Source organism: Durio zibethinus, chromosome 2 (genome assembly GCF_047325235.1).
Source record: "Durio zibethinus cultivar Kanyao isolate XHJ-2024 chromosome 2, ASM4732523v1, whole genome shotgun sequence".
Classification (NCBI taxonomy): domain Eukaryota; kingdom Viridiplantae; phylum Streptophyta; class Magnoliopsida; order Malvales; family Malvaceae; genus Durio; species Durio zibethinus.
The window spans coordinates 1,845,977-1,852,362 of record NC_143163.1 but is presented as its reverse complement, the minus strand read 5'-3'; the positions used below and the strand labels follow the sequence as shown (position 1 = coordinate 1,852,362).

At 30.6% G+C, this 6,386-nt stretch overlaps 2 pseudogenes; both read right to left on the bottom strand.

Annotated features, from left to right (window-relative positions):
* Positions 1-789: 789 nt before the first annotated feature.
* Positions 790-1,716, bottom strand: LOC111308201 (vacuolar iron transporter homolog 4 pseudogene; annotated as a pseudogene).
* Positions 1,717-5,595: 3,879 nt separating this feature from the next.
* On the bottom strand, positions 5,596-6,147 carry LOC111308200 (vacuolar iron transporter homolog 4 pseudogene; annotated as a pseudogene).
* Between the last annotated feature and the right edge of the window lie 239 nt (positions 6,148-6,386).

Here is a 6,386-nt window from a genome sequence, read left to right as displayed (position 1 = left end):
AACTAGTAATAATAATTAATTAGTAACTAATAATGGCATCTTTGCGTCTAAATTCAGCCTCCATCCCTTAATAAACTATTATCAATTGAAAAAAAGGGAGGCATTAGAGAAGTTGTTTTTCTTCTTCCAATGGTTAGATACAATCAAAAAATCAAACCAGGTTATGGAACAACTATTTATGGTCAAAATCTGTCTTCATACAATCATCGTTAATCTAGTTCCAATTCAACTATGGTGATTGGGTTTCTGAACGTGTGAAAAAGACATTTATTTTAATAAGCTATTTCATGCTGCCAGTAAATAAACAAACAAAAATACCCTAGGATCTTTACTATGGGACCCCCCGTTTTATGCCACGAGATTGGGAAATCAAATTGCATATTTGTATGTAATTGGGTTGTTTCTTTCATTTGGTGAAAAGTAGGCCAAAAACCTCTATGGATATATTTGGTTTTCAATCATTGAAGGATTTGTTGCTTGTTATTTCTCCTTGTTAATTTTGGCATGATATTTGATAGGAAAATACAACAAGATTCAATTGCTTTTTTTAATATGTAGTTTATCCGTCTCATGTATTATGTTTTATTTTGATTTTACATAATATTTAGAAATTTTTTAGTTGAATTTTGATTTTCATTGATTATAATTTTTTTTAATTACTTTTATTTTGAAAAAAAAAAATGTTTGTAGGTATAATGAATGGTAATAAGATGAAAGCAAAAATAATTTTTATTTAAGTTTTCAAACAAGACATTTTGTTTGAAACAGCTAAAGATAGACAAACAGGAGGAGTACATGTTGAACCCTTGGATAGATTCATAACTATGAAAAGCAAAAGGGAAAAACATGTAGGGAAACGCTATGGGATGGAGGAGTACACGTTGAACCCTTGGATAGATTTATAACTAAGAAAAGCAAAAGGAAAAAACATGTAGGGAAAAGGTATATATTAAATATGAAAGATCGATTAGAGTCCTGTGCCCCCAATCAACTTGGTGAGGCCAAAAGTTATTCCCATGGCTAGCCATCCTCCTACCAGCACCCTTAACGATGCCTTCAACATGGGTGCACCCCCCAACAGGGCACCCAACGCACCAAACCCTAACAGGGCTAAGCTCGCAACAGCCAGCATCACCACTAACCTCACCACATAGACCTTTATGAACGCAGCAGCAAGCAACGGCATGACAGCCCCAACAGCAAAAGCAAGCGCAGATGCACCAGCTGCTTGCCAGGGATTAGGCAAACTTTTTTTCTTAGTCTCGAAGTCATGATCGGCAAAATCTTTTGCCATTGTTTCTCTCTTCATTTGAGTCAATTCAATGTCATATTGTGAGTAAACTGAGACCAACTCACCAATCGCCATGCTACAAGCACCAGCAACCAAACCAGCAATCCCTGTAAGGACCATGGTCTTGGAGTCTTTACGTACGGCACCAACTCCCATCATCAAAGAAGACGTAGAAAGCAACCCATCATTGGCTCCTAAAACAGCAGCTCGAAGCCACTGTGCCCTCTTGGTATAATCAAAAACCTCAACTTCATTTTCTTCATTTGTTTCTGCAGCTTCAATATTATTATTGTTTTTGAAGCTTTCAGATCTGATCTGTTGATCAAGTTCTAGAGCTGGCATGGTATAGTAGGAAATTGTAAGTTGAATGTAAGAAAATGTTTATTGGATATGGAGTGTGGTGGGCACACGCCCTTCTTTATAAGCACATTTCAACTGTAGCAGTGATGTGATAGCCACTTGCCATTTAGATTATATAATAAGAGGAATCTAATTCTTTCACACTAGGAAGGGTGAGGATGTTAATAGTTTATTCTGAGTTTTTCCATGACAAGCAAAGATTGATTGATTCTTTATTCAGGTATTTTTCCCCTGGTTGTCGCTGGAACTTTAAGTCTTCCCCTAGTTAATGGAGTAGTTCACAGATTTTCATTGAATTTGGTATTACCTGGTTGAGATTAATGGTTTTTTTTATCTGCAACTTTAACAATTCATACACTTTAGTACCCATCTCCCAAAAAAAAAAATCATATAATTTAATAGATTCGATCATCTAAAATATGATACAATAATATAATATAAATACGAATACAAAAAAATTAAAGGCAACATAATTTAAAATTTTGATAATAATTATATCTAAATTTAATAAAATAAAAAATATATTTTATATTTTTTCATCGACACAATTTTAATATAAAAAATATGAATACGTAAATTTTAATATTTACACGATACAAATACACGACTCGTGACACCTATAATTTAACAAGAGGCACAAGATTAACAGATTTAAATATATTTTGTATCTAATGTAATCAATTAATTAATTATAAACATCTTCCCTAAAACCCAGCCCAAACCAAGCCAGGCACTTGAGCCTAGTCTCCCTGCCCATTAACCTGTATACGTTAATTGGGAATAAATTGATTTCTTTTGTTCAGCCCAAGAAAAGTATTTTACTTGTCCAGGACTCAAATACAGATACATTGCGGGAACGAAATTCGCACTAAATAAAACTCGTTAATTCAAAAAACATTGTCGATCATATTTACATATTTTTCTCACACAATTTATACTAAGTTTAGAATTCAAATCTCTTATTTTCATTCCGTTATGTGAACATTAGAAATGTGAAAACAATGAAAAATTTTCAAATCAAAGCCTATTTTTTCTGTGAATAACTGAATATATGGGGTAATAGACTGTTTCATTTCATTGTCGATTTCCCACCAACAACTTGACATGAAACTGGATCGTTTTGGATGCTTCATTTGTTTAATTATTCCAACATAATCCTTCATCTTTTGCAATTGTTAAGATTAATGTCATCTGTAATTTGGATTATTTCCAGTTGTTTTCTGTTTTGGTCTGTCCCATTAGTCTTCTCCTACAACACTCTTTCACCATTTTTTTAAACTTGCTTTTACCAAAAGAATAAGTAATGACTAATAACTGAAAAAAGTTGCAGTTCCTCTCATGCCTTGTTCCTTTATTTCATTTCTTTTTCAAGCATTACCTTCACTGATTAATCGACGAGTCCTGCTTTTTATTGTATGCTTTCTGCAAAAGAAATCATTAAATCATCAAAAGGAATTCAAGTTAATTTCGTTTTCATTTGATTTTTTTTAATATTTTGAATTATAATTAAAATTAAAATTCAAAAACTTTAATTTTTCAATCTGTTCTAATACTGTAATAATTGATTTTTGCTTTTTATTATTCGTTTTTATGTATCAATTTATTTTTATTTTTTTGTTTTTATATTGTATTAAAAAAACAAAAAAAAATTTATTAACTCTTATCTCAGTTGACATATCATTAAAATTAACGTTTTACGAGTTTAAAAAAATTTATGTATGTAATATCATTTTTAGTCAAATAAATAATAGAATATTGACTTTAAGGATAAATTAGAAATTTAAAAAACAAAAGCCAAACTAACCCAAAGGATTTAACTCGTTGATTAATGGAAAAAAATTGTTACTAAAATAAGTAGTAGTTATCTTGGACACGACTTTTCGAAAAAACGTAATCAAATTACACATCAAACTAGTAATAATAATAAATAATTAACTAATAATGGCATCTTTGCTGTCTAAATTTAGCCGTCACCCTTTTATAAACTATTATCAATTGGAAAAAAAGGGAGGAATTAGAGAAGTTGTTTTTCTTCTTCCAAATGGTTAGAGACAATCATAATATCAAACCAGTTTGTGTAACAACCATTTATGGTCAAAATCTGTCCTCATGCAATCCTCGTTAATCCAGTTCCAACTCAACTATGGGGATTGTGTTTCTGAACGACTGAAAAACACATTTGTTTTAATAACCTATTTCGTGCTGCTATAGTAAGTAAACAAACAAAAATACCCTAGGATCTTTACTATGGGATCCCCCTTTTTCAGCCATGAGATTGGGAAATTAAATTGCATATTTGTATGTAATTGGGTTGTTTCTTTCATTTGGTGAAAATTTGGGCAAAAACTTCTATATACGAAGGAAAATACATCAATATTTAATTGCTTTTTCATATATAGTTTTTTCCGTCTCGTGTATTTTGTTTCATTTTGATTTTGCATAATATTTTAAAAATTTTGAGTTGAATTTTGATTTTCATTGATTTATAATTTTTTTTTAATTATCTTTATTTTGAAAAAAAAAAGAGTGTTTGTAGGTATAATTAAGAGCAATAAGATAAGTGTAAAAATGATTTTTATTTAACTTTCAAACAAAACATATTGTTTGAAACAACTAAAGATATAGACAAACAAGACACGTATATATGGGATGGAGGAATGGGTGGTTGGTAATGAGAACCTGAGGGGAACTTGGCCCTTTCCAAAATTTTGAAACACCCTTTAGCATGTATATATATTCATATAAAATATATTTAAATTGACCTTATAAATTAAAAATATTAATTTTCTTTTTTTTTTTTTGTGTTTTATAATTCAATTTTACATATTGCAATTTAAGAGATGTTTAAATTGTATTGATATTTGTTCATTTATTCTATCCAACGGTTATTATTTGCAAATTTTTAAAATTAAGAGATTTGTCATAAATTTTAAATCACAATAAAATGAACATAACAAAAATTAAATTAACATTTCAACATTCTTGAAAAAATTAAAGTATTCAACTAAGCACCAAATATATATATTTTTTGGTACAAGAGAGGTCAAAGTTTAGGAGATTTAAAGAAAGTGAGATTTAGCTTACTACAACTCCTCTCCGTATCATTTTCTACTTTTATTTTTGCTTTAAATGTCTATCAAGTGTTAAAATTCTTTTTCCAACAAATAAAAATCATATTGAAACTAGTTTACAAAAGGATAGAAAAACATTATAACTTTGAGTCTCAAAATTTCATCTCCATATTTTTAAAAATATATTTATTTTTTTTGTTTTGATAAAATGTTAAATGATTATTTATTCATGCTTTTTTTATTTTAATTTTAAATTGTAAAAAAAATCTCATAATTTGTAGACAAATTGTGTAATTAATAATTCTACGATTAATTATAAATCATATTACTGTTAAAAGAATAATGTTGTCATAATAATATTTTTGTTTTATAATTTTTATGAGCTTATCATGTTTTTATTAGTATATTGTTTGTGTATGTGTGTGTGTGTATATATATATTAATAGTATGATAAAAAAACGCCTCAAAATATGAGATAAAATATATTATATACTCTCTCTCTCACATTTTTTTCATTTTTCTTTTTTGAGATGTCCCAAAATTATTTTTTTTATCATCTAAAACTTTTATTTTTTATGATTTTTTTAATTTTTTGTTATTAAAAGTTATGGAATTTTAATTTTATAAAAAAAATTTAATTTTAATATTAAATACATTAAAATCAAAATTTTTTTCTTAAACTTCGTAAAAGTCAATACTATTCAAATAATTTAAAATATTGGGAGTATTATTAATTGATCCCCTCAAATTATATGTCAAGATCCGCATATAGATGGAGGAGTAGATGTTGAATCCTTGGATAGACTCATAACTATGACAAGCAAAAAGAAAAAACATGTGGGAAAAAGGTATATATTAAATATAGAAGATGGATTAGAGTCCTGAACGACCAATCAACTTGGTGACGCCAAAAGTTATTCCCATGGCTAACCATCCTCCGACCAGCACCCTTAACGACGCCTTCAACATGGGTGCACCCCCCAAAAGGGCTCCCAACGCACCAAACCCTAACAGGGCTAAGCACCACCACTAACCTCACCACTTAAACATTTATGAACACAGCAGCAACTAACGGTATGACAGCCCCAAAAGCACAAGCAAGCGCAGATGCACCAGCTGCTTGCCAGGGATTAGGCAAACTTTGTCTCTTAGTGTCGAAGTCATGATCGGCAAAATCTTTTGCCATGATTTCTCTCTTCATTTGAATCAATTCAATGTCACATTGTGAGTAAACTGAGACCAACTCACCAATCGCCATGCTACAAGCACCAGCAACCAAACCAGCGATCCCCGTAAGGACCATGGTCTTGGAGTCTTTACGTACAGCACCAACTCCCATCATCAAAGAAGCCGTAGAGAGCAACCCATCATTGGCTCCTAAAACAGCAGCTCGAAGCCACTTTGCCCTCTTGGCATAATCAAAAACCTAGGCTTTAGGTTCTTCATTTGTTGCTGCAGCTTCAATATTACTATTGTTTTTTAAGTTTTCAGACCTGATCTCCGGATCAAGTTCTAGGGCTGGCATGGTATAGGAGGACAATGTAAGGGGAATGTAAGGTTACTGGATATGGAGTGTGGACGGCACACGCCCTTCTTTATAAGCACATTTCAACTGTAGAATTTAGACAATAATAAGAGGAGTCTAATGCTTTCACACTAGGAAG